Source organism: Miscanthus floridulus, chromosome 4 (assembly GCF_019320115.1).
Source record: "Miscanthus floridulus cultivar M001 chromosome 4, ASM1932011v1, whole genome shotgun sequence".
Lineage (NCBI taxonomy): Eukaryota > Viridiplantae > Streptophyta > Magnoliopsida > Poales > Poaceae > Miscanthus > Miscanthus floridulus.
In genome coordinates this window covers 40,488,561-40,501,843 of record NC_089583.1, presented here as the reverse complement: position 1 = coordinate 40,501,843, position 13,283 = coordinate 40,488,561, and the positions used below count along the sequence as shown (strand labels likewise).

Genomic DNA, 13,283 nt, shown 5'->3' with positions numbered 1-13,283 from the left:
AGTGATGAAGCAATGGCGAAGATCATAACGATGGTGATGGCATGGTGATGATAAAATGCTTAAACTTAGAAAAGAAGAAAGAGAAAAACAAAAGGCTCAAGGCAAAGGTATAAATGATAGGAGCCATTTTGTTTTTGTGATCAAGACACTTAGTGAGTGTGATCACATTTAGGATCGATAGCCGTACTATTAAGAGGGGTGAAACTCGTATTGAAATACGGTTATCAAAGTGCCACTAGATGCTCTAACTCATTGCATATGCATTTAGGATCTAGTGGAATGCTAACACCCTTGAAAATGTTTGTGAAAATATGCTAACACATGTGCACAAGGTGATACACTTGGTGGTTGGCACATTTGATCAAGGGTGGTGAAGTTTGGGTGCAAGGGTAAGAAACTCCACTGGCGGAGTGTCTGCCTATAGAGTGCGGACAGTCCGACGGTGCCACCGGCGCCCTAGATAGAAAAGATGGAGGTCACTGGAAGTGACCAGACACTAGCCTCGGTTGGACCAGCACGTCCAGTTAGGTGTAACAGCGAAGACATTGGCGTCGGTCAAATGACCGGACACTGAGTCGCTCTACGACCGGACGCTGGCAGGGTGCGTCCGGTCAGTGCTGACGTACGCTGACGTGAGGCGCACAGAGGAGATGTTGTGTGACCGGACGCTGGGTGAGTCTGGTCAGGCATGACCAGACGCGTCCGGTCGTAAAATGTCGCGTTTGGAACCTTACTGGAAATGACCGGATGCTGAGATTCAGGGAACATATGAGGGCACAACAGCGGTGAAGAGTGCCAAATTGTATATCCTCAAGGATAAATTGACAAGCTTCAAGATGAAGGAAGATGAGAGCATTCAGGAGATGTTCCGTCGTTTGCAAGTGATTGTCAATGATTTGAAGGCATTGGGAGAAAAGATCAAGGATGATGATGTCTCTCATCGGTTCTTGATGTGTCTACCTCCAAGATTTGAGATGTTGAGATTGCTCATCATAAGAGGAGGATTGAAGGAGATTACCCCCAACCAAGTACTAGGTGATATCATGACCCAAGAGACATACCGTGTAGAAAGGGAGGGGGATGACAAGGATGACAAGAAGGAAGAAGACAACAAGAAGAAGAGTATAGCATTCAAGGCTAGCTCATCATCATACAAGAACAAGGGCAAGTCCAAGAAAGAATCAAGTGATGATGATGATCTTAGTGATATTGATGATGAAGCTATGGCCCTCTTTGTGCGCAAGATGTGAAAATTCATGAAGAAGAAGTGCTATGGTGCAAGAAAGAGAAGAGATCATACCAAGAGCAAAGAGTTGTGAGAAGATGCTACAATTGCAAGAGCCCCGATCACATTGTAGCAAATTGTCGCTACAATAGTGATAATGATGAAGATGAGAAGAAGAAGCACAAGAAAGATAAGAATGAAAAGAAGGAGAAGAAGGAGAAGAGAATGACCTTCCAAAAGAAGAAGAAGGGTGGAGGCTATGTAGTCTTGGGATAGTGATGGCTCATCGGATAGTGATGACTCTAGTGATGATGGCAAGAAATCTATCAAGAAAGCACTAGCAAGCATCGCCATCAACAATAAGCCCTCCATCTTCGACACTCCATCAACATGTCTCATGGCAAAGCCTACCAAGGTAAAATATGATGAGAGTGATGATGATGATGATGAATGTGAAAGTGACTCTTGTAGGAATGATAATGATGATGATGATGAGGATGAGGATGAGGAGTACACCAAGGAGGAGCTCTTGGACATGTGTGAGCAAGTGCACGCTTGCAATGAGATAAAGAGAAAGGAGTGCAAAGAATTGTGCAAGAAAGTAAAATTTCTTGAGCAATCCTTTGATGAGATCAATGCTACTCATGAGAGGCTAATGGAAGCCCATGAGAAGCTTGGCAGAGCTCACTCTAAGCTTGAAAGGCCCACTCCTCTCTTATTGAGCAAGTCAAAGTGGAGGAAGCCAAGAAGGAGCAAGTGATCATATCATGTGATGTGGGACTAACATGTGATCTTATTGATGAATCTATTTTTGTTGCTCCCACTAACACTTCTCATAGCACTACCACTTCCACTTCACCTTTGAGTGATGGTCTCACTTGTGAAAACTCACTAAAAGTGGAAAATGAGACCCTCAAGAAGGAGGTGAATGAGCTCACTCATGCCTTAGGCAATGCCTATGGTGGAGATGTCCGCTTGCTAAAGTGCTTGGGTAGCCAAAGGTTTTCTCTCAACAAAGAGGGATTAGGCTATACCCCCAAGAAAGGTAAGGTGGCCTTTGTCACTCCCAAAGCTAGCTTTGTGAAGGGCAATGATCGGTTTTGCAATAGATGCAAGCAAGTTGGGCATATAGAGCAAAATTGCAAGACTAACAAGAACAAGCTACCTAATGTATCCTCAATTAAATTTGATTGTTGTTACATGCTTTTTAAGGGTGCCAATGGTGTGAAGGCTAAGTTCATTGGTACACTAATTGTGGGCCCAAAGAAGAAGGCCATTTGGGTACCAAAGACCTTGGTAACTAACCTTCAAGGACCCAAGCAAGTTTGGGTATCTAAAAAGAATTGATCTTCTTTTGTAGGTCAATTATAAAGCTAGAGGAAGGCATTGGGTGCTTGATAGTGGGTGCACACAACACATGACCGGTGATCCAAGAATGTTCAATTCGATCAATGAAAACAAGAGTAATGGGACTGATAGTATCACATTTGGTGACAATGGCAAAGGCAAGGTCAAAGGGCTTAGTAAGATTGCAATATCTAATGACTTGAGCATTTCCAATGTGCTATTAGTAGAGAGCTTGAACTTCAACCTATTGTCGGTAGCTCAATTATGTGATCTTGGTTTCAAGTGCATATTTGGTGTGGATGATGTAGAGATCATAAGTGTAGATGGCTCAAACTTGATATTCAAAGGATTTATATATGAGAATCTATACTTGGTTGATTTCAATGCTAGAGAAGCTCAATTGACAACATGTTTGATCACTAAATCTAGTATGGGTTGGTTATGGCATAGAAGGCTTGGTCATGTTGGAATGAAACAATTAAACAAGTTAATCAAGCATGACTTAGTTAGAGGCTTGAAAGATGTCACTTTTGAGAAAGATAAGCTATGTAGTGCATGTCAAGCCGGAAAGCAAGTTGGTAACACACATCCTAAGTAGAGTATGATGAGCACATCTAAGGCATTTGAGCTAATGCATATGGACTTGTTTGGACCAACCACATACACTAGCATTGGAGGAAACAAATATGGATTTGTGATTATGGATGATTTCACTAGATATACATGGGTCTTCTTTCTTGGTGACAAGAATGATGTGTTTGCAATATTCAAATCTTTTGTCAAGGGTATTCACAATGAGTTTGAAACAACAATCAAGAAAGTTAGAAGTGACAATGGAAGTGAGTTCAAGAACATTAGAATTGATGAGTTATGTGATGAATTTGGAATTAGACATCAATTCTTGGCCAAGTATACTCCTCAATCAAATGGGCTAGTTGAAAGGAAGAATAGAACCTTAATTGATATGGCAAGATCAATGTTGAGTGAGTACAATGTGAGTCATTCATTTTGGGCCGAAGCAATCAACACGGCTTGTTATTATAGCAACCGACTCTATTGTCACCCCATGATGGAGAAGACACCTTATGAGCTATTGAATGGAAGAAAACCCAACATAGCATACTTTTGGGTTTTTGGTTGCAAATGCTACATATTGAAGAAAGGCACTAGATTGAGCAAGTTTGAGAAGAAATGTGATGAAGGTTTCTTGCTTGGTTACTCCACTACTAGCTAGGCTTATAGAGTTTGGAATTTGGCTAGTGGTACTCTTGAGGAGGTTCATGATGTGGAATTTGATGAAACAAATGGTTCCTAAGAGGAAGATGAGAATCTAGATGATGTAAAAGGCACTCAATTGGTCAATGCAATGAAGAACATGGACATTGGTGATATAAGGCCTAGAGATGTGATTGATGTTGAAGATGACAAGAATCAAGTGCTCTCTAACTCAAATGTGCAAGCTAGTGGTTCTCATGATCAAGTTCAAGCAAGTACTAGTCATGACAAAGTGCAAGATCAACAAGTGGCTAGTTCATCATCTCAACCAAGTAATCAATCTAATGCAAGCAATCAAGTGCAAGTGCTCCAACCAACCAATGTTGCAAGAGATCATCCCTTGGACATTATCATTGGTGATATTTCAAGAGGTGTGCAAACTAGATCAAGATTGACTTCATTTTGTGAGCATTTCTCATTTGTGTCATCCATTGAACCTAAGAAGATAGATGAAGCTTTGAGGGATATTGATTGGGTCAATGCTATGCATGAAGAGCTAAACAACTTCACAAAAAACCAAGTATGGGAGTTAGTTGAGAGGCCTAAGGATCATAATATGATAAGAACCAAGTGGGTCTTTCGGAATAAGCAAGATCAAGATGGGATAGTAATAAGGAACAAAGCAAGATTAGTGGCTCAAGGTTACACCCAAGTTGAAGGTCTTGACTTTGGAGAAACATATGCCCCGGTTGCAAGATTAGAAGCAATTAGAATCTTGTTAGCCTATGCTTGTGCCCACAACATCAAGTTATACCAAATGGATGTGAAGAGTGCATTTCTCAATGGATACATCAATGAGCTTGTTTATGTTGAACAACCTCCCGGTTTTGAAGATGAAAAGAAACCCAACCATGTTTACAAGTTGAGAAAGGATTTGTATGGATTGAAACAAGCACCTAGAGCATGGTATGAGAGATTGAGAGATTTCCTACTCTCTAAGGGATTCAAGATGGGAAAGGTTGACACTACTCTCTTCACCAAGAAGCTTAGAAATGACTTGTTTGTAATGCAAATCTATGTTGATGATATTATATTTGGGTCAACAAATCAAGATTTTTGCGAGGAGTTTGGCAAGATGATGGCAAGTGAGTTTGAGATGTCCATGATTGAAGAGTTTAGCTACTTCCTTGGTCTTCAAATCAAGCAAATGAAGAATGGCACATTTGTGAGTCAAGGCAAGTATATCAAGGACATGCTCAAGAAGTTTGGAATGGATGATAGTAAAGCTATTAGTACACCAATGGGGACAAGTGGAAGCTTGGATAGTGATGCTAGTGGCAACATGGTGGATCAAAAGATGTATTGGTCTATGATTAGAATCCTACTCTATGTGACCGCATCAAGGCCAGATGTGATGTTTAGTGTATGCATGTGTTCTAGATTCCAAGCTTCACCAAGAGAAAGTCATTTGAAAGCAACAAAGAGAATATTGAGGTACTTGAAGCATACATAAAATGTTGGATTGTGGTATCCCAAAGGAGCAAGATTTGAGTTGATTGGATATTCGGACTCCGATTATGTGGGATGCAAAGTTGAGAGAAAGAGCACATCAGGCACATGTCAACTATTGGGAAGATCACTTGTGTCTTGGTCATCAAAGAAACAAAATAGTGTAGCACTTTCAACCGCCAAAGCGGAGTACATTTCAGCCAGAAGTTGTTGTGCTCAATTACTTTGGATGAAGGCTACTTTGAGTGATTTTGAAATCAAATTCAAGCAAGTGTCATTGCTATGTGACAATGAGAGTGCCGTCAAACTCACCAACAACCCGGTTCAACACTCAAGAACAAAGCATATTGATGTCCGCCATCATTTCATAAGAGATCACCAACAAAAAGGGGACATTTGCATTGAGAGTGTGGGCACCGAAGATCAACTTGCCGATATCTTCACCAAGCCACTTGATGAGAAGAGGTTTTGCAAGCTAAGGAATGAATTGAACATACTTGACTTCTCCAATATGTGTTGATGCACCCCCAATTATATGACATGCCTCTCCTTCGAGCAATCCAAGGTAAAAGTTGATTGGCATGGCATACATCCTTGCTAAGGACATAATTAGTGCATCTAGACATATTTCACATTTGAATAGGCTCATTCATGAAAATCAAATGAATTTGATGCTTGTATGGTACCACTATTGCTTGTATGTTTGAAATAATCTAGTGGTAGCATATGACATGTTTGTGGGCTTGTAAACCTAGTGTTTGATCTAGAAAATAAGCTATAAGTGTTTAACTCAACATGGTACAAGATAACCCTTATTTGGAGGTGTGAAGAAGCTTGTCCTTGGATCAAACCGAGTTAAACATCTTTTGCAAGTAATCTAGATTGAACCAAATTAGGAAAATGATCCTCATTTCACATGGTTTCACCCCAACCTATCTATAATTTGAGCTCACCTTTTGTGCTAATTGTTGACAGAGGGGGAGAGAAACAAAGATATGAGTGATAGGGGAGTATTTTATTTAACATAGGGGGAGAGATATGATAAAGGAAAGGGATCAATTAAAATTTTTTGAGCACACAAGTAGGGGGAGCAAGCTCATGAACTTGTATGTTGCATTTGAATGGGCATTTCACATATTTGCTTGCATGGCACAAGTCTTTAATTTCAATATCCATGCTTGTGTGGTGTATGCTAGTTGTAGGTTTGAATGTTGAAATGAAAAACTAGCATGCATAGGCTAAAGTAACTAGACCTATGTTCATTCTATGGAAACTAGACCCCTGCTTGTAATATTGATATCATGAGGTATTCTAGTTTTTGTGTATGTCTAGTTACTAATGGTGCTAAGGATGGTATATTGGTGCACTCCGATTGGTATCACGCTTCAAAGGTCCATCTCTTATACCTTAGCATCATATGGTAGAAATTGTCTCCTATATTTCCTATCTAAGCATATGTGCAAGCTACAATCCAAACTCTTAGCACATATGTAGGGGGAGCAATTGCTACCATTTGGAGTTTATGAAACTTGTCTATATTCTTTTACACATGGTAAATATGCTTGGACAAGCAACATGGATTCAATTAAATTACAATTCATATCTTTGTGAAAGGGTTGTCATCAATTACCAAAAAGGGGGAGATTGAAAGCTCTAGTTTGGTTTTGGTTAATTGATGAAACCCTAAGTGCTAACCTAGTTTATCAAAGTGATTATGAGATAGGTAGCGCTACTCCAAGTGATGAAGCAATGGCGAATATCATGACGATGGTGATGGCATGGTGATGATAAAATGCTTAAACTTGGAAAAAAAGAAAGAGAAAAACAAAAGGCTCAAGGCAAAGGTATAAATGATAGTAGCCATTTTGTTTTTGTGATCAAGACACTTAGTGAGTGTGATCACATTTAGGATCGATAGCCGTACTATTAAGAGGGGTGAAACTCATATTGAAATACGGTTATCAAAGTGCCACTAGATGCTCTAACTCATTGCATATGCATTTAGGATCTAGTGGAATGCTAACACCCTTGAAAATATTTATGAAAATATGCTAACACATGTGCACAAGGTGATACACTTGGTGGTTGGCACATTTGATCAAGGGTGGTGAAGTTTGGGTGCAAGGGTAAGAAACTCCACCGGCGGAGTGTCCGCCTGTAGAGTGCGGACAGTCCGACGGTGCCACCGGTGCCCTAGATAGAAAAGACAGAGGTCACTAGAAGTGACCAGACGCTGGCCTCGGTTGGATCGGCGTGTCCGGTCAGGTGTAACAGCGAAGACGCTGGCATCGGTCAAATGACCGGACGCTGAGTCGCTCTGTGACCGGACGCTAGCAGGGTGCGTCCGGTCAGCGCTGACGTACGCTAACGTGAGGTGCACAGAGGAGACGTTGTGTGACCGGACACTGGGTGAGTCCGGTCAGGCATGACTGGACGCGTCCGGTCGTGAAATGTTGCATTTGGAACCTTACTGGAAACGACCGGACGCTGAGATCCAGCATCCGGTCACTTTCTAACTGACGCGTCTGGTCATCACTTGACCGTTGAAATCGGGTGATCGGCATTTGAAGCCGATGACATGTGGCGCACATCGCACGACCGGATGCTAAGGTCCAGCGTCCGGTCAATCTGACCGGAGCGTCCGGTCGGCCCATGTTCAGTGCAGTAAGGAGCCCAATGGCTCTATTTTGTGAGGGCTTCTATTTAAGCCCCATGGCTCGCTCAAGCTCACCCTCTTGGCCATTTGCATTGACATAGCAACCTTGTGAGCTTAGCCAAAGCTCTCCCACTCATCTCCATCATTGATCCATCATCATTGTGAGATTGGGAGAGAATCCAAGTGCATTGCTTGAGTGATTGCATCTATAGGCACTTGGTATTCGTGTTTTGCTGTGGATTTTGCTTGTTGCTCTTGGTGGTTGCCACCACCTAGACGGCTTGGTGCAGCGGTGGAGGATTGGCACGAGTTGGTGATTGTTCGTGGCCATCTCCAGTGATTGTGAGGGGATTTGTACCTTCCCCGGTAGAGCGCCGAAAGGTAACTCTAGTGGATTGCTCGTGTCATTGAGTTACCTCACTTGTGGGTAGGTTCTTGCGGTGTCCAATCGTGTGGATGAGGTTTGTGCAACACCTCTTAGCCGTCAAACCACCTAGTGTTGGTCGACACAACAGGGACGTAGCATGTTGGCAAGCATGTGAACCTCGGGAGAAAATCGATTGTCTCTTGCCATTTGGTATTCTCTCGGTGATTGATTTCATATTCATCTTGTGATTGGTTCATCCCTCTACACGGTAGTATAATCACCCTACTCACTCTTTTATATTCTTGCAAACTAAGTGTGGCAAGCTCTTTAGTGTAATTAGAATTGAGAGCTTGCTTTGTTATTTAAGTTCATCTAGTGGAGCTTTTTAGTGTAGCAAGATTGAGAGCTCTTAGTGAGTAGTATTATAGCAAGTTGTGTGTCTAGTAATCATTGCAACTCGAATTGTTGGATAGGTGACTTGCAACCCTCGTAGAGCTAGAGCAAGTTTGTATTTCACTATTTGTCTTACTAATCAAATTGCTCTAATTGATTTGTAGAATTTTAAATAGGCTATTCACCCCCCCCTCTAGCCATATTAGGACCTTTCAGTCGCCTGCGTGTCGGGCCTCTACGTCGAGTTGGGGGCGACGAGTCGGGGCACCCTCCGCATCGGGGTCGAGGGCGGCTAGGTTGGGGGCGACCTCAGTGTCGGGCCTGTGTGTCGGGGTCAGGGCAGGGGACAAATGCCAGACAATACGAAGCCTTGGGGCTCTGTTTTGGAGATTAAATGGGCAGGTATAGCCAATACCGATTGGTATTGGGTTCGAATTCCAACTCCGAATTCTTAACCATCCAAACAGTGGAATTGGCAGCTTCACAATACCGATTCCAAATCCAGAGGCCCAATATCTACATCCAAACAGGGGGTAAGAGATATTGCATTGGTTTAGAATATGGGTGCAAGTAGGAAGTACTATTGCATCGGATTGATAATGCCAAACTCTGATGCAATAGGTGACTGCTATTACATCGGTTTAGTGATTCGCTGTGTCACATGGTCATTGTTGCATCAAAAGTTTTACGTTGCAAGAGACTGAAAGATATAGTTGGGCCACAAGTATCAATAGTAGACCACCAAGGACTTTCAGTAATATTATTAGCTATTCTAGACAGGAAATCATACAAACATCTAGGAGACCACCAAGGAGTTCAAGACACAACTAAACATGGCAGATAGCATTCAATGTTGATGGGGAAATGAATCAAAGGTGGTTTGTGTCAATATAAATTGGGCAAATATCACATCACAGCTCGTTAAAAAAAAAAGAAAGAAGCAATAAACTACCAGCATTGACAGTGCACTGTTTATCTTGAGCTTTGATCTGTAATAGCGAGCTGCAAAAGGACCATCTCGTAATAATAACAATTATCAAGCTACCTCTTGTAGTAACATGGCTAGAAAAAATTTCCTTTCCTGGCCTCTCATTAATTGTCCCCGAATAGACTACCAACAGCCACTAGTTAACATAGTGGAAGGTTTATTCAACACCAAACACCGAGTAGCTAGTGATCCCATATACATAAACAGATGGCTGCAGCTGGTAGGCACTAAAGTTGTTGTATCACTTCTTGAGACTATGCATCCTTGCTGAAACTGTAAAATGAAAAGTTTATTAGGAAGTCGCATAGGGCTAAAGATATTTAGGAAATGAGAAGAGTTGACCAAAGGAAACTTAGTTAGATAACTCTTGCAGCAAAAATTCAACTTGTAAGATGCAATCATAAATAAATTATGTATATGCAGGGAGCAAGATTAAAATTGTTTACGGAAAGGGCCCTACCAGCTTCATTAGATTATGTATAAGAGAATCTAATGAACACAGCAAACTGAGGAAAAGAAGTCAGATAAACACTTTAGCCCTTATAGTTGCCAATCCCATTCAGCTTAACTGGATACATATTTTAGCTGCATATATGCCCTTCTCTCTACAAAAGAGAGGCATATGTGTAAATCGATTTTAAGCTTTATAATTCACAATTAACAGTATTGATTTTTTATATGAGCAGTGGACAGTCCATTCAACTATCACTACCAGGATCAAGAGAGCCAATAAATGTTATCAAAATTATGTCTACCAGACTGGACAAGAACTTACAGTATCCTTGTTAATACATTAGTTTAAAGCTACATAGGACAGCCCACATCTCTGAGCGTATCATATGCTAACATGCCTGTTATTTGTGTATCAAAGACAACAAAAAAATTGATGATATTCAGAACTTCTCTTTCCATTGATGCTTGATATTTTCATGTTGTCATCTTGTATTCCAGAAGTGAACATGGTTTCTCTCAATAGTTTTCAGCTTAGTTCAGCAGACCTAAGAATGAGTACTTGACCTTTTGTAATGACCTTAAATAACTGATCAGTATCACAACTAAAATCTAATAATTCAGTATAGTATTGGTTTGTGCTTTCACTTGCAGATGGTTTATAAATTCAGTGAAGCAATTTAGGCAGACCAAAGGACCACACATAAATCATGATTGAGTCAGTTCCAGGGTGTACATTTATCAAGTATGGTGAAATTTCAGACCTGCAACTCGTGGTCAAAACCACTGCTGAACACAAATCTGGCAGTAAAAGATGTAAGATTCCAAGGTTCTAATATGAGAAACCCACTGCCTGCATTCACACAAGAGATACGAGATAAGATTGAAAAGTTACTGCAGTAGTTATTTGTACTAGCTTACATTCAGGAGCATATACTATAGCCATATAGCAAGAACTCTGATACAATAGCCAAATTCTTATAACACTATTTCATTTTCAGTATTAACAGTAGGATCTCTTCGGCAAAAACCAGGTGAAGCGTGAGCTCCTACTCTGCAGAACACAGCAGACCAGTATATATTCACTAAGCAAAGATGTCAATTTCACCAATCTGAATTTTGAGAAGGAATGATAGGACTACAAAATGACTGAGTTGTAGTACTACTAAATCAAAGAAGTGACTGTGAGTACATGCCAGCTACCAAATGCACTTCCCTAAGAGATTCTACGCATACGTGGATGCAAGAGCCCAGCATCAGGCCAACCAAACAGACCCTTTGCTGTTCTCATTTCTCAAACACTTAGGATATGTTATATGTAGTTATGTACACAAGCTAGCTACATGTGACTATATGCACCATGATCGTTACACACAGCTAACCTTCCACTAACTCCGGCCAGCCGGCGGTGTGCAGATCAAGTGAGCAGACTTGCCTGCTGCTCTGTTATTTCACTGAGAATGGCCTACAACATTTTAATACATGCCAAAATATGCACAAAGAGAACCAACAGGCTGCTGGCATGCACAGGTGATTCATCAGCATCAGCTCTGAAATTAGAACTAGGAACCTACCAGTAGCATTCTTAATTGTATTACCACTGACTTGCATATGTACCTAAAGCGTTGAAAAATGATATACTACAGATGCTTGATAGAACCAGCAGTGATAGCTGCACGAAAAACTATGCTCGTTGGTCTGAGGACCCTTAGTGAGAAGAACAAAATAAGTTGTGAAATGAAGAAGACAACACATACAGCAGGTACAAAGAGTTATGCTCGTTGGTCTGAGGACATGGTGAGTCATCTTTTGTTTAAAACAATTATATATGATTCTTCTTACTTTTCCTTTACTGTTATTTTTTCAGAGGCAAGCTGATCCTGAAAAAAAAACAGCCACATAGAGCAAAGGTTTACTTAGCAACTCACAAGAAAAAGGGAAAAGGGATAAATGAACCAGTGGTATGCTACATGCACATGGGAATTTTTGCAAATATAATTTTTTTTTTGTTTTCTAATGTGTCGAAGAACAGGACGAGTACTAGGGTTGATATAATATAAGAGCATGACACAAAAGTGAGCTACTGAAGGAGTGAAGGATTAATTTGTTCAGTCAACCTGATATCATTGATTGAAACATTTGTTCTAACCTGACATCAGCCTCTGGAAAACAAAGTGCATTTTCGGATCTTCTAACCTTTTTTGGCCGACATGATATTAGAAAGTACATTTGTTCTAACCTGATATCAGAAAGTACAATTGTTCTAACCGGATATCAGAATCTGAAAGTAAAATGAGCCATATTGCGAAGAAAGCAAAACTGAAAATGCAATAGCAGGACATTTGATTGAGAAATTTTTTAGAGCAATACAAGGATTCAAACCTTTGGGGTGCCTACTGCCGGTCAAGCTGTGGAGCCGCACGCATCAGGTGGCGTGAGCCCCTGCAGCAGCAGCCATGTGAGGGCCGTCGCGTGAGCGAGACCCCCTGCGCGCAGGACTCCGGCATCCACGGCTGTCGGCGGGTCGGCGGAGCAAGTAGCCGGCTCGGATGGGAGGCGAAAGGAATAATAGGATCCATCCACGTGAGTTGGTCCTTCATCTTGCAGCTCCCGACCGTCGCGCCCCCCGCTCGTCCGCACGGCCCGTGAGCCACCACGCCGCCGCCAGTCCACCGCCCCGCGTCTCCCGGTGCAGCCGCGCTGCAGCCCGTCCACCGCGCCGCCGCCCGTCCGCGCGGCCCTTGCGCCATCACGCCGGAGCCCGTTATCGGCCCCGTGCCCCTTCACAGATGGGGATCATGGTGGGCTGGCGCAGAGGAAGCTCGGGGAGAGGTGAGTGGATCTGAGAGAGAGATTTTGGGGGATATCTAACTATTTGCCACTCTTACGGTGGCTGCCTCTTCGTTTGCCAACTTTACCGTGCCAATTACAAAATTACCCGAGAAAACAGTAAGCTAATATTTTGCCATTTTCGCTGACGTATCGTGCCATATCAGCGCGCCAGCGTGGAAGTTAACGCCTCCGTCTCCGCTGACCAACGGCGCCCGTCCGTCTCCGCTGACCAAAAGCACAGTACGGTACAGAACTGATGGTGGATGGATCGGACGCCTAAGCTAAGCAGCTGCTGTGGATC

The 13,283-nt window shown here is 42.1% G+C and overlaps 1 long non-coding RNA gene across 2 annotated transcripts; it reads right to left on the bottom strand.

Moving 5' to 3' along the window:
• Positions 1-9,527: 9,527 nt before the first annotated feature.
• Positions 9,528-13,002, bottom strand: LOC136551383 (uncharacterized). 2 transcript variants are annotated; one of them, XR_010782544.1, is made up of 4 exons: positions 12,533-13,002; positions 11,533-12,030; positions 10,915-11,003; positions 9,528-9,973 (listed from the first exon to the last, which is right to left on the bottom strand). It is a non-coding gene; the product is annotated as an uncharacterized lncRNA (long non-coding RNA). The 2 variants fall into 2 exon arrangements; XR_010782543.1 differs by lacking the exon at positions 11,533-12,030.
• Between the last annotated feature and the right edge of the window lie 281 nt (positions 13,003-13,283).